This window comes from Cnephaeus nilssonii, assembly GCF_951640355.1.
Source record: "Cnephaeus nilssonii genome assembly, chromosome: 2".
NCBI lineage: Eukaryota > Metazoa > Chordata > Mammalia > Chiroptera > Vespertilionidae > Cnephaeus > Cnephaeus nilssonii.
In genome coordinates, this window is record NC_137073.1 from 33056877 (window position 1) to 33072000 (window position 15124).

Consider the following 15124-nt stretch of genomic DNA (forward strand, 5'->3'; position numbering starts at 1 on the left):
GACGGTGGGGCAGAGCAGAGCACACCGTGCCAGCAGCGTGGACGAGAGCGCAGGGACACTCATGGTCTACCAGGGAAGGACAAACCAGCCCAAGAGCCCCATCTGCTCTGGCACCTGCAGCTGGGACACAAAGCAGGGCCTGAGTCCAGCGTCCGGCTCCAGTCCCACAGGCTCTCCATCGTCAGCCTCCGAGCTCAGGGCTGCAGCTCCACTCTGTCAAGTCAGCACCTTCCCTGTCCTACCAACAGCCTGGGGCCACTGCAGAGCCTGGGAACGGCCAGTGCGGCCTGGGCTGGACACACGGGACTTGACCATCTTCCCTCAGGTTTGGAGGGATCCTGTCTCCCAGCCAAGAACAAAGGGGATCAGGAGTGTCAGGTCCAGGGAGGGGAAGGAACATCAATATATTTCCCTGCCTTATGCAGGCGCACGCCTGTGCACGCATACACACACACACACACACACACACACACACACACACACAGTTGGCACGCTCAGAACTAGGGCACACCGTGGCCCAGGAGCCTGCTCCTGGCTGTGTGGTAGCCCATAGGCCTGCCAATCACACAACTGGAGCCCTCCTGCCACTGGCCCAAGATGCTGGTGAGGCATCAGCCTGGCTCTGACAGGTGGAGTCTCCCACCTTTCCCAATGGAGAAGGGCTTGGGAACAACACTTTCACGTTGCCCTCTGACCCATCTTTATTCCCATTTCAAAGAATGAGAAACTGAGGCCCAGAGCAGACTCGCCCAAGGTCACAGAGCAAGTGAACAGCACACTGAGGTTCAACTCCCAAATGAAGAAAACCTGTGTGGGGCAAGAGGCTCCCTGCTGAGATGACCCAGCAGCCAGGACAAAGGAAGGAACGGGCTCCAGTGTCCTGCCCCCCAGGCCAGGATAGTGACCCAATCGTCCTTCATGACTGCCCCAATCCCCTTCGGATTTCTGTGGCAGCTCCATCCAGTACATCTAGACCCGGTGGCTGCAGGAAAGCCACCTCATCTCCTGGGTTCTCTCCAACTCAGCCTGCACCAGTAACCAAAAATTACCTGTGAGCAAAGAATGGTCTTTACAATAAGTGGTGCTGGGTCAACTGTATAGCCACGCAGGAAAAATATCCTGATCCTCCGTGGCAGAATAATGGCCCCTCCCCAGGAACGGCCCCCCACAACTTGTGAACATGTCTAGATGGCAAAGGGCAATTAAGTTACTGATGGAATGAAGGTTGCTAATGAGCTGACCTGGAGATGGGAAGATTATCCTGTAACATCCAGGCAGCTCCAATGTAAGCACAAGGGTCCTTACCAGTAGAAGAGGGAAGCAGGAGCAAAAGAACCAGAGAGAGGGCAGTGTGCAAAGGACGCAGGCCAACACTGCTGGCTTTGAAGACGGAGGCAGGGGCCACCAGCCAAAGAGCGCAGGCTGTGTCTAGAAGCTGGAAAAGGCGAAGAAACAGACTCCCCTTGAGCCTCTAGAAGGAACGTGGCCCTGCTGATATCGGACGGTAGCCTAAGATCCATTTCAGACCTCCGACCTCCAGAATTGTAAGATGTTGTTCTAAACTACTAAGTGTGAGCCCGGCTGTAGTGGCTTAGTGGATTAAGCATTGACCTACGAAGCAAGAGGTCCTGGGTTTGATTCCAGGCAGGGCACATGCCCGGGTTACAGGCTTGATCCCCATTAGGGGGCGTGCAGGAGGCAGTCAATCAATGAATCGCTCTCATCATTGATGTTTCTATCTCTCTATCTCTCTCTCTTCCTCTCTGAAATCAATAAAAATATATTTTAAAATGAATAAATAAACTACTAAGAGTGTGGTCATTTATTATAGTAGCAAAAGGAAACTAATAAACTTACTTCACATCACACATACAGATCAATTCCTCATGGACAGCAGATCTAAAGGTGAAAGTTAAAAACAATCCAGTCTTTAGAAGACATGGAAGACCTTCATAACATTGGAGTAGGCACAGATTCCTTAAACAGGACACAGGAAGTGCTAAAGATAAGGGAATGATGGATAAATTGGACAAGATTAAGAGCTTCTGTGCATCAAATGAAACCACTGAGAGAGGGGGGATGGGAAAGCCACAAAGGAGGAGAAGACATTGACAACTCCTGTATTCTACAAAGGACTCATATTCAGAATATAAAGAGAACTCTGACAAGCCGAGTTTGAAAAACAGCAAAAGCACTTCACAAAAACGGTATCCAAAAGACCAATAAACATATGAAAAGATGTCCACCTCTAGTAGTCATCAGGGTAACACCATACATGCACCAGCCTGTGTAACAACAGAAATGTGTACACGTGTGTACCAAAAGACACGTTCTTTTCCTAATACTCCCAAACTGAGCATAACCCAAATATCCACCACCATTAGAATGACTAAACAAGTTGTCACTCAGTCACGTGTATAAATAAATTCACACAATTGAATAAAACACAGCAATGAGAATGAATGAACTGCAACCACAGGTAACAATGTGTATGAATCTTGGGATTATAATCTGGAGTGGGGGAAAAGCTGGATATAAAGTAGTGCATGAAGTATGACTGTATGCTTCCATTTAAAATGAAGTTCAAGGGCAGGCAGGTGTATTTATTGGTGGTGTTGGAAATCAGGGAAGGGGTCATGCTGGGCCAGGCATAGTGACTGGAAGTAATAACAAGAGGGGCTTCTGGGAGCTGGCAGGTTCTGGTTCTGGGTCTGGCTGCTGTTTCACAGTCATTTCACTTTGAGAAAATTCCACAAGCAGTGCGCTGAGGACAGGTGCACCCTTCTGCATGGAGGTTGTACTGCAATGAAAAGTTTTAAAATTTTTCCTGGGAAGGAGCGGAGGACGTAGGGAGGTCCCTGCTGCTCTGGGACCTTCCCACCCACCAGACTGTCCCTGCTGGGGGCACCTAACCATGTGGACCTACTTGAGCATCTGCCTCTCCCCAGTTCTGTGAGCTCCCTGGGGAGGGCCCGAGCCCCTTGGACTTCAGGTGCCCAGGGTGTGGCCCTCAGTGGTGCTGCGCTCACTGAACAACCTTCCCAGGCACCAACCTTCCCTAAAGAAGGTCAGGAGTCAGCACGGGGCCTCCTTTCACACGGGAGCCGTCCCCTGCAGGGGGCGGGGAGGCTGAGCCCACTGAGGTCCCGGCGTGGCCCCTCTGAGGCATGAGAGGCTCAGCCAGCTCTGGGAGGGGCTGTAAACCAAGGCCCACAAGGAAGAGCCTGGAGAAGGCATGACCAGCCAGGGGGATGAACCAAGACCAGGGCACCATCTACACCTCTGAAGGGCAACCCCAAGCTGCCGGAAGGCAGAGGAGGGAAGTGTAGAGAAGGAGCCGAACTCGATGGCCCTTGATGACACACAGGAGGTCAGTCACTGACAAGCCCTCAAAGTTATGTGGTGGTTGTTTTTTGTGTTTTTTTTTTTTGCTTCCAGAAAGGCAACCCCTGCCTTCCATTATCCCCAGCCACCAAATTCTGGCAGCATGCCCAACACCTACCCACACCCGTACAGACTGTCACATCTCCAGCCTTTACACATGCTGTTCCCTCTGCCTAGAAGGCCCTTCCCCTCAGCCTCTGGCAAACCCCCTCCGTTGTCACCGGCAGCAGCTTAAGCCAGCAGCTTAAGCGGGCAGGCTCTTTGCATATCTTGTTCACCGCGGGGCTCTCGGTACCTAGGACAGCGCCTAGCACACACACAGCTCAGCATGTTGAATCAATAGACGAATGAATGGAAATGCCCTCCTCTGCCACCCTTATCCTCCCCACATTCAGTTGGGAGGCACCCCGGGCAGCTTGTTCACACCCCAGGCGGCACTCACCGCTGGCCTGAAGCCATGTCTGGGAAGGACAGAGAGGAGCAATTCAAGGTTCTAACGGCTCGCGTCCTGCAGAAAAGCCAGCACCAAGCACATCTGACGCACACAGCACACAGAGGGTGCTCACCCGCTATGGGTCCCAAGAGCAAAGAGGCAGTGAGCCCCCACCACTGGAGGGGATTGAGCAGAGACTAAGGCCTGCTCTAGGAGCAGGGTTCTGCTCCAGGTGCCACAGCTGCCATAGGAAGCTCTCCCAAATGCATGCAACTATTATTACTGTCCAAAACCACATTAACAGGGACCTGCTGAGCACCTCCACCTCCCAGGGCCAGCCCACCACAGGGCAAGGGCGGTGGTGCCCACACCTCTCTCTGTCAAGGGCTCTGCTTCCTCACTGTCCTTGACTCTGAACTTGTGTGCTCGGGGTGGGATGAGACCCTCCCCAATGAACTGCTCCAGCGTAAGCAGCTGCAGATCTATCATGTTTGTTCTGCTCCAGGCACCAGTCTAAGCGCTTTATAAAATTAACCCACTTGCCCTAACTGGTTTGGCTCAGTGGATAGAGCGTCGGCCTGTGGACTCAAGGGTCCCAGGTTCGATTCCAGTCAAGGGCATGTACCTTGGTTGTGGGCACATACCCAGTAGGGAGTGTGCAGGAGGCAGCTGATCGATGTTTCTCTCTCATCGATGTTTCTAACTCTCTATCCCTCTCCCTTCCTCTCTGTAAAAAATCAATAAAATATATTTTAAAAAAAGAAAAAAAATTAACCCACTTAATCTGTGCAACAGTCCTGTGAAGAAGATACTACTATGAGACCCAATTTACTAATGGAGAAACTGAGGCCCAGAGAGGTCAAGCCACTTGCCCAGGGTGATGCAACTGATGAATGGCAGAGGCCTCATGGGAACTCGGGCCCCCTGGCCACGAGCCTGCGCTCTGAACCACTTCTCTTTACTTCCTCAGAACCAAGACCAACTCTCCTCCAGGTACCCAGGTCGGGGGGACAAGGGCAAAGATTTAGGCGAAAGGTTAGGAGGACAGCCCACAGCCCTCAGTGCCAAGGCCACAGTCTGCAGCACTCCTGCCCGCTGACCTGGCCCTCACCTGCCCTGGCCTTGTTTCCTGAGCCCTGCATTTCAGCCCCCCTAAACTTCTCAGTACTCCCTCAGACACCCTACGCCATCTGCCAGGAATGCCTTCACCCCTCTTCCATCCCTTAGCCAACTCCTGGGATCAAGTGGGTGCACATAGTCCTGTATCAGACCCCCCACACCTCCTCGCAAGGTGGGGTTCTCAGGGCAGGGACCAGTCTGCCTCCTGGCTCACAGGGTCTCATCCACCTCTAGAGCCCATGAGACACTTGAGGGGCTGACTGCAGGCAGCAGCCCAGCCACAGCTGCTGGCTGGACCCTCCAGGAGGAGGATTAGAAGGATCAGAGGCGGCTGCTGCCCTCCCTCCCACCCTCTGCATCCTGGACATCTGTGTGTCCCAGGACCACACTATCCAGCTCCTCCTTGGCGGTGCTATCCCTCGCTCAGGCTGTTTTATACATAGCATGGCCTTACACGAGCCAATGAGACACTACAAAGCCACACTACAAAGCCACCCCGAACTTGAGCGTCCCCTTCAGATCCAGCCGCTGGAAAGCTCAGGGTCAAATTACCTCCAACCGAGGGTGCCGGGGTCCCCTTGGGCATCATTTGGCTTTTGCTACCCTGTGTTCCCTCTGGCCCCCATTTTCCCGTCTTTTTCATCTCATTACACTGCGTTTATCTTTGCAAATCGCCTCAAGTCCTTTCTGGAATCAGACAAAGTACACACAGGACCCTCTCGGATGTCTCCCTCCTCTGTTCCCAGCTCCCTGAGCCCAGCACCTCTGGTCTGCAAGAAGCTGAATGCGAGCTGAGTGACCGAAGCTACGAACAAGCGAATTTATGAAGGGAATAGTCTACGTTAGAAACGGACCTAGGCAGAATCAGGGCAGCCCAAACCCAAATGTCCCTCCTTTCCTCACCACAGGTCCTACAACTAGATGCAGACTTGGCTCCTTCCTGAGCCCCCCAGCCAGACACTCTCCTTCACTTCCCTCCTTTGTGCCCTCAGAAGGCCCTCCTTAACTCCCCCAGTTCGCCCCTCCTTCCAGACATGGCCCAGTCCTAGACCTCCAGAGAGCCCTAGGCCACCTCACCCGCCCCGTGCCTGTGGACCTGAGTATCACCCAGAACGACTTGCAACCCTCGCCAGGGCAATGACCCCACTGGGCACGGAAGCAGCTCTTCTACCCTGGTCCTCAAATGCTCCTCAGAGGCGCTGGTCTTGTTTACCTTTTCAGGCAGGGTGCTGACGTCTTCCTAATGCAGTAGAAGTTTCTCAAAGGCAGGGTCCAAAACTGAAGTGCACTGTGCTCCCTACACACTGAGAGGCAGGTTAATCCTCACCGGAGGACATCTTTTCATTGATTTTTAGGGAGAGTAGAAAGGAGGGGGAGAGACACAGAGAGAGACCGGGGCCGGGGATCGAGCCTGCAGCGGAGGTATGTGTCCTTGATGGGAATCAAACCCGGGACCCTTCGGTCCACAGCCCGACGCTCTACCCACCGAGCCAAACCAGGTAGGGCTGGGAGGCTGGTTTCTGCACAGCCACCCACCCATCCTTGATGCCACATGTTGGGGGCGAGGGTGGGGCACCCCAGGGAAGAGCTGGGGCCAGGGTGGGTCCAAGTAGGAGCAGATCAGCCCTGGACACGCACAGGACTGCCGGCTTAGGGAAGGGGAGCTGGCAAACCAGGCACTCCTTGTGAGCCTGACATCCCACCCTCCCGGGGCAAAGAGGGCAAAAGGGCAAAGAAGGAAGTGGAAGAGGAGTGGGTGTCTTTCTGGCTGCAGCTGGGGTCAAAGGTAAGATTCCAGGGACAGAGTAAGGGCTGCTCAGTGAAGACGGAAGCCAGCAAGTGGACAAGGCCCCGCATTTATGCCTTGTTAATAAAAACCACCTGCTGTGCTCTGCTTTCTATTCAGAAGGGAACCATTTCACTCTCATTTTGAAGCATTTCTTCTGAAAACATGGGTTTTGTATTACTGTTTCTGTGTACTGACCCTGGCAGCTCGGCTCAGAGCAGGGAGTCGGGGGACAGGGTAGGTCCTACACTGGAAATAGGAACCCAGCCTCCAGGTCCCGAAGGGAGGAGCCTCCTCAGCTCCAAGCCAGGGCTGGGGAGACGCATGAGGCACAGCCATCCCGTCCTCCCCGGAGATCAGCGAACTCCAGTTTCTCCCCAGGAATCCCAGTGCCAAGTGGTAGAGACCCACACTTCGTATCCTGTGGCATTTTGGTAAACCAGCTGTGGGTCTGCCTCTCCCACCATACCGAGCGCTCTCAAGGAGGGTGATACCCCATTTGCCCGTCCTTCCCCAGAACATACCACGCATCATAAACGCAGTGGACATTGTAGCATCTGTGCCCAGCACTGCCTCCCACCCCGTCCCAGAGACCACGGGGCCTGCCTCCCCCAGCTGAGTGGACAGGGCGGACACCCTCACCCAGGCCAGGCCAATCGGTTTCTCTGGCACCCCAAGACCAAGGACAGTGCTCCTGGGAGGACCTGTGGCCTCAAGCTGAAGCCACCATTTGGGGCAGCCACACCAACAACCCAGAGACAGTGAGCCTACAGGGAGAGAAGGGACAGATGCACCGGGAGAGGTGGAGAAAATGAAACCACAGCCGAGAGAGGAAAGCCGGAGGAGGGGGTGCTTGCCAGCTTCCCGAGTCCTGGGGGAGCCAGGCTGCCTGCAATTGTTTGCTACAAAGTGCCCTTTCCCTCCTCTTAACTCTCCTTTCACTTAACCCTGTGGTCCGGCAAACTTCGGCTCTCGAGCCGCAGTTTGCAGCTCTGTTGACTAATGAGTTTGCCGACCACTGACTTAACCTAATTGGAGGAGATTTCTGACCCTGGCAACAAAATGACCCCAGAGACATGGTCAGAGCCTGCTCCCCTTCCCCATCAAGGGCAGGCCCATCAGCAAGCCATGCCCACTACTCAGTTTACAAGGTGAGGCAGGTTTGGGTAGGGCCAGCACCAGAGAGCATGCTGGGAAGGCAAGGCACCGCCAGCCGGGGCACTGAGAGTCAGAGAGCATTTGAACTTTGGACTTCAGCAAATGAGGTGGAGGTGTCTGCAGATAGCATGGCCAAAATCGTGCTTTCGGGTCAAATGGCGAAGGGGGCATGTCTTCTAGGTACACAGTAGGTGCCTAACAAATGCATGGAGGGCAAACAGGAAAACCTCTCTATGCCTTGATTTCCTCATCTCTAAAATACAGGGAATGTGATGAAGATATCCAAAAACTAACACATTTAAAGAGCTCAAAAAAGGTCCTAGCATACACTCAATATATGTTTTGTTTTATTTTAAACCTACACACAGACTGATGTTCTCCCCTCAAGAACCCCCGGCCAGATGCTATGGTCAGAATATTTGTGTCTCCCAAATTCATACATTGAAGCCTAATGCCGAATGTGATGGTGTTAGGAGGTGGGGCCTTTGGGAGGTGATTAGGTCATGAGGATGGAGCCCTGATGAATGGGATTAGTGCCCTTATAACAGAGCTCCCTTGCCCCTTCCACCATAAGATACAAGGAGATGGCTGCCACCTGGAAGAGGGCCTTCACCCGACCATACTGGCAGCCTTCCAGCCTCCAGAACGGTGAGAAATAAATTTCTGTGTGTATGAGTCTGTAGTATTTTGTTAAAACAACCGGGACTACGATGGCAGGGAACTAGGAGGATCAAGAACGAAGCTCCCCCCCCCCCCTCTGGGCATAGAAGCAGAGGTAGAGTAGATGGCATCAAAAGGGCGAGGTCAGTCTTTAGGGTGGCAGGGCCAGGGATGGAAGGCCAAAAGGGAACTGTCCCCTACATGTGGATCAGAGTGGAGGGAACACGGATGGCTGGAGCTGTGGGGATGGTGGCCTTCCCATTGCTAAGGGACGTTACCAGAGTGGGGGGGGGGGGGGGTGGAGAGTGGAGAGCGGGTGGGGGGTGGAGGGGAGGAGGCTGCAGTGAGGCAGAGAACAGGGCCTGGGCGGGGCTAACAGGCAGGACTGCCTGACAGTGGACAAACAGATGGAGAGGGAATAAGCGTGCGAGTGCACGCGTGTGTGTGTGTGTGTGTGTGTGTGTGTGTATAGAATGTATGGCCATCAGGCACAACCACAATAGCAGCATTGGGCATGTCTCCATCAAGTGAACATACTTCACACACATGGATTCAATTCTCTCAATAACCCTAACAGGTAGATACCATGAGTCGCCTCATTTTTATAGATGGGAAAATTGAGGCAGAGAGAGGTATAGTGATTTGTCACTAGTAGGTGGCAAAGCTGGGATTTGAACCCAGGCTGTCAGGCCCCAGTACCTGAACTCATAACCACTAAAGTGGTCAGGAGATGCTGGAAAAGAATTGGTGCCCCAGGGTGAATCCCCAACTTGGGGTTTCAGGCTCTGGGTGCAAAATTCTAGGCACCACCTTCCCGGCCTGCTGGGTGGCCCTGGGGGCTTGCAGGTGCACCCTTGTGTGCCTAGGTTCCCCCAGGCGCCCTCTGCCAGGCTCTTCTGCCTTGGAAACTCCTCTCCATCTCTAACCCCCTCCACAGAGATGCAGCCCACCATCCCTTGTAGGCCAGGCACTGCAGGTGAAACGCATCCTAGCTCACCGCTCATGGAGGAAGGCGTCTGAGGGGCCCCACCTGGGAAAGTAGGAAGGACAAGACAATCCCTTCCCTCAACAGAACTCCGCTGCCTTAAACCCCACGCCCCTCACCTAAATCCTTCACTGCTCCTCTACCAGGACTCCTGCCCCCTTCTCTGACTCCAGGCCCTGCCCATGCCATTTCCCTGCCTGAAGCCCATGTGGCATCCTGGCAGCAAACTTCTGCAATGGGCTCCATCAAGCTTCCTCTCCACCCCACCCTCCACCACTTCACTCGGTGATGGGCGGTGCTCCCTGGTGGCAGCGATGCCCCCAGTCCTGGGTACCTGCCAGCCCCTGGCAGAGCTGGGCCAGGTGACAGCAGCTGGATGAATGAAGGGCTCATTGTTTACATTACAACTGGTGGGGAGTGTGTGGCACACAGGAGATGAGGCGGCCCCACGTGGTGCTCCCAGTACCCTGCTCCTCCTCCGTCAGCAGCCCTAGGCCAGCCCACTAGCCTCCTTGGGCATCTTACAAGGGTGAGGACAGCCAGCACCCCTCATTTGGACTCCCATTTCTCACCCAGAAGGGAGAGGTAGGATCTCAAAGATTGGGGGATGGGCCGCTGCGTGTGTGACTCCCCACAAGGTGCCCCTCAGCCCATCCTCTCCAGGGAGGGGGTGGGGCTAGAGCCAGCGTGGCAGTGCCCAGTGAGCACCCGCCCCACCCAGGCCCCGCCTGAAGGGCCCAAACGGGCGGGTCCTGGAGGCCCAGCGAAGCATCCTTGGCGGCTGCGGCCCCTCCCTATGGGGAGGGCAGAAAATCTGCTGCCTCACCAGCCACCAGCGCCAGCTTAGGGGGGACACCCGCTGCGGGAAGCCGCCCTGCCCCAGTCTCCCCCTAACCTCCTCTGCTATGCACTTCAACCAAGTTTTGCAAAGGGCATTAGCCAGGCGCTTCCAGCCCGCCGGCGGGGGCTCCGTGTTCTCCCGGACCCCGGGTCTGCAGAAGGGGGTTGGGGGGCCGCGCCCACCAGGATGTGCCCCTCGGGCCAGTTAGTCCAGAGCCCTCGCCCTGCCCTCGGGAGAGGCGACGGGCGGCCCCCCCGGCAGATGTGCCGAACCCCCGTCTGTAGATGGGGGAACGAGGCGCTGACGATGCCCTCGCCACGGGGACGCGCAGCCCGGCAAACGCCTCCCAACGCCAGAGCACCCCCTCCTCGTTTGCAGGCAAAGGGAAGTTGGGGTGCATCCCAGGATCGGCTCCGCTCACGCCCACCCACCAGCCCTGGCCGTGCGGCCTCTCCCACGCCCGACGATGTCCCCGGGCCGGCCCGCTTCTGCCGAGGCTGGGGCCACCGCCGCCTCCCGACCCCTCGGTCCTTTGTTGCCCGGCAAGCCCCCTCCTCCAGGGTGCCCGCGGCTCCTACCTTCGCCCCTCCGGCAGCAGGCTGAGCGGCGGCGACCGGGCGCCGGCCTCCTCCTCTGCGGGCCGGCCGCCGCGGGGGGAGAGGATGCCGCGGCCGCTCCCCGAACCCGCCGCCCCACCCCGGCTGAGCCCTGCGGCGCCCGGACTCCGCGCTCGCGCTCCGGACCGGGCCTCGCGCCGCGTGTGCGACGGCCGGCGGCGGGAAAGCAGGAGGAGCAGCCCCGGGCAGCCCCGCCGCCGCCTACGCGCCCGTGGCCGAGCCCAGCAGCCGAGCAGAGCGGAGCGAGCGGCCCGGCTCCGGGAGGGAACAAAAGGGGCTGGCGCTGGGGAGGGCGCCCGAGGGCGGGGCCTGGCGCGGCGGGGGCGGGCACGCGGCGCGCGGCCTTGCGGTTCTCGGGCCCCGTCGCGGAGCCGTCCGTGCGCGGGCGGGCGGGCGGGAAACGCGGCGAGCCTCCTGGTCTTCCCGCAGTAGTCAGTTGGAGGTGTCCGGGGTGCGCCCGTACCCCCTTCGGCGCTGGCCCCCTATTGGTGCTTCAGTCGCGTTTGGCGAAAGAACCCTCGTCAGCCTTGCTCTATTCTCCCAGACCTTTGGAGAAATGGAAGCCTGGGAAGCTGGGGGAGGGACGGGGAGGTTCCAGGAAGCCTTCACGGAAGAGGTGACTCGGACTGGACAGGAAGAGATGAGGAGGGGACAGTGTGACCGAGGTTCGAACTCCGGATCCTACTGAGCTGTCCTGAGGCCAAAGGGGATGGTGATCAATGACCCAGGGTTCTTTGGTGATTTGCTCCCAACATGTCTTTGCAAAAATTGGTATCCAAGACAGATGAACCCTGAGCCCTTCTCCCGGGGGCAGGATCTCTCTCCTGCGACATCAGGGAGCTGCGCGGTCCAGCCCCCTGAGTGGGGGAGCAGAGGCTAAGTGGCAGCCAGAGATAAGAAATAAATGAATCCCAACACCCGTAGGAGCCTGGCTGTGGTTGGCCTCTGTGCCTTTGTGCCCCCTTTCCCCCTTGGTAAACTAACCTCTGAGCCTTTGCCTTGCTGGTTTTTCTACCAGTAATGCTGCCCCCTCTCCCCGCTCACACAAACCATCCTTCCCCTGGCTCAAACTCACCTTCATTTCCCCTGAGCCCGGGAACCTGGCTGTATTGGGGGGAGGCTGTGATTTCTGCAGGGAGACTCACTCCGGAGGGCAGGCACCCGCACAGTCTTGTTTATGTCCCCGAAGGTACCCACACAGTGCCTGGCCCAGGGTGGGCATTCAGTGACACTTGTTGAATGAATAAATTTGCTAAGTTGGCACCAATCATCCTTCCATTGCCCTAGTATCCATAATCTTTGAGAAATGAATTAACCTCTGAAACGCCGTTTCCCCGCCGATAAATTGAGATAGTGTTTCACTTCAGTTTGGCAAATGTGTAATGGCATAATGATGGAGGCTGGGCCTGGGCCAGTCCTGAGGAGGTCCCCAGCTGGTGAGGGTGCAAGACCTGGAGACCAACTGGGGAGGAGGGTGCAGAGTGAGCCCACAGGAGAACCGGCTTCCGGAAGAGGTGCCAACCTGATAGGAAAAGAGGGGATCCGAGGTGGGAAGGGCTGTGTTCAGGACAGAGGGAGCATGGGGCTGGGGTGAGTGGTCTGATATCTATATATATAAAAGCCTAAGCGACCGTTAGGACCAACAGACCAGAGTGACCAGTCGACCAGTCGCTGTGACGCACTGACCACCAGGGGGCAGACACTCAACACAGGAGCTGCTCCCTGGTGGTCAGTGTGCTCCCACAGCCAACCTCCCCCAGTCCCTCCCTCTGGCTGGCAAACCTCCTGCGGTCCCTCCCCACCCCCCCATCCCTCCCTCAGTCCAGCAGGCCCGGTTGGGCATCCAGCAGACCCCAGCAGGCCCCTGGCTGGAAGGCCCCAACAGGCCCCCAGGCCCCGACCAGCCAGGCCTAGGAACCCCCCACCCACCTGCACGAATTTCGTGCACCAGGCCTCTAGTTAAGAGATAAGACAAAGGCATCAGGCAGTGGTAAGAATCCAGCTCCCTCACCTCCAGCTGATGGGCAATATTCTCTGGGCCTCTGTTTCCCCATCTGTAAAATGGAGCAGGTGTTACACTGCCTCCTAGGGTTGTTGTCAAGGCTGAAGGCGTTAATCTGTGGGAAGGGCTTAGAACAAAGAGTGTCTAGTGCACAGCTGACATTCGAAGAGCAAGGTCATAAAAGGACCTTGTCTGTTAGGAGGCTGGGTTTTCTCTGTGAGCTGGAGATGTCTAACAAGGACCTCTCTCCCACGGAGAGGGGGAAGCACAGAGAGTGGGGTGCGGGGCTTTCCCGGCTGCTCTCCTTCGAAGATTCTGCCCGCTCCTCCCTCCCTTGGGAAGAGCGGTGGGCAGGGAGCCCAGGATGGCTTTGAAGGCCACGGGGGTCCTGATGATGGAAAGCAAGTGAGGCCCAATCAGAAGCCATTCTGAAAGCTCTCCTGGCAGCTCCTGGGGGCAGGCTGAGACCCTGAGAGACCAGCTGGAAGGCTGTGGGGGTCCAAGCTAGAGCTGGGGTGCTGGGACACTGTCAGCAGAGCAAACCAAAGGAGAGGCCAGTCCAGGTCAGGTCTTAGGGACACCCCTTTGAGACTGAAATCCATAAGGACTCTCCCCAGAAACATGTGATATGCTTATGCACACATGCTTGTGCACACACACACACACACACACACACACAGTTTTGCAGACAAGTTCAGACAGTTCACAGACCCCCTGAAGTTCTGGGGCAGGAGAGAGCGCTCAGAAAAAACAGAGCAGATAGGGTGTAGCTGAGAGTGGGATTTGCCCAAATGAGTGGTTTCTGACCCAGACCCAACGGTTCGTGGGCCCTGGACGCACTTCTCCCTTCTCTGGCACCTGAGGCTTCTGGAACCAGGAAAGAGGCCCAAGTTCCTAGGACAACAACCCATCGGAGATGGATTAGGAAGGTTCCTCATTAGAAAGAAACCATCATTTCATCCTGGTCCCTCCTTGCACAGGTGGGGAAACTGAGGCCTCAACGAGCAGCAGGGCTTTCAGATCACACAGATCCTGCTGTGATGCACCTGAGCTCACCTGTGCCCAGCCAGCACGTTCAGCCACCTTGCACCCTGCCTGCAGCAGGTGGGGGGAAGACCCACCAGCCGCCTCCCTCCCTGCCAGCTCCCAGGTCCTGCAGAGTACTAGCCTCTCCTTACCTGAACTGGGTGGGCAGTGCTGCAAAGGCACGACTCACCGGGAGGAGCGTCGATGGCCCCTGCGGCTGCGGGGCTTGCTCTAGGTGAGAGGCTACAGGCTTCTATCTTGTTGGGTTTTCTGCTTCCTGCAGCCAAACAAATGATGTAGACATGGAAGGTGGAGCCGGGCACGATGCTCCAGCATCAGGCCTGTGGATGGTGCGGGTGGTGGGGGGCGGGGGGGGGGGGGGGGCTGGGATTACAGGGAGGGGGACTTTCTCACTCAGGCCTTTGTCTCCATGGAAAGTGCTGATTTGACCATTTTCTTGCTGACACTGGCCATGACCAGCAGCAAGGTGGGGGAGGCAGCTTTTGGGAAGAGCATATCAGGAATAACGGGGCAGGGCAGAGGTCTCAGAGGCCTGCGGTGGGGCAGCCACAGGCGAGGCCTGGCTGCCCTGCAGGTTACCGCCTCTCTGGTATACTTTCTATTGTTTTATTTTCATTTTAAGGACCAACAGGACATCCACATGATGGAATATTTTATATTCTCTGAATCACTATGTATAATGTATTTGTAATAAATGGGGAAACACTCCTATATTTATGTCAAATGAAAAGCGCACATCCAAAACTTGTGTATAAGGTAGACTCTCAACCGTGTAAACTGTAGAGGGGAAAACTGGTCACTACGATGGGCTTTGGGTGGGGGAACCCACCTTACACAAGAATAAGCTCAAAATGGATTAAAGACTTAACTGTAAGACTCGAAACCATAAAAATCCTAGAAGAAAACCTAGGCAGTAAAATCTCAGACATTTCTCCTAGCAATATTTTTTATGATATATTTCCTTGGACAAGGGAAACAAAAGAAAAAATTAACAAACAGACCTCATTAAACTAAAAAGCAAAAGAAACCACAGCAAAATGAAAAAACAACCCACTGAATGGGAGAATATATTCGTCAATGATACATCTGATA

At 55.9% G+C, this 15124-nt stretch overlaps 1 protein-coding gene across 4 annotated transcripts in view; it reads right to left on the minus strand.

The window, feature by feature from the left end:
• The window catches only part of CLIP2 (CAP-Gly domain containing linker protein 2), a 70717-nt gene extending 59189 nt beyond the window's left edge, over positions 1–11528 (minus strand). The window contains exon 1 of one of the 4 annotated variants that reach the window (XM_079787413.1): positions 10945–11527. The gene's annotated coding sequence lies outside the window, so the exon portion shown is untranslated. Of the gene's footprint in view, positions 1–10944 lie in introns of all 4 variants that reach the window. The other 3 variants (XM_079787410.1, XM_079787411.1, XM_079787412.1) reach the window with 3 other exon arrangements.
• Positions 11529–15124: the final 3596 nt, after the last annotated feature.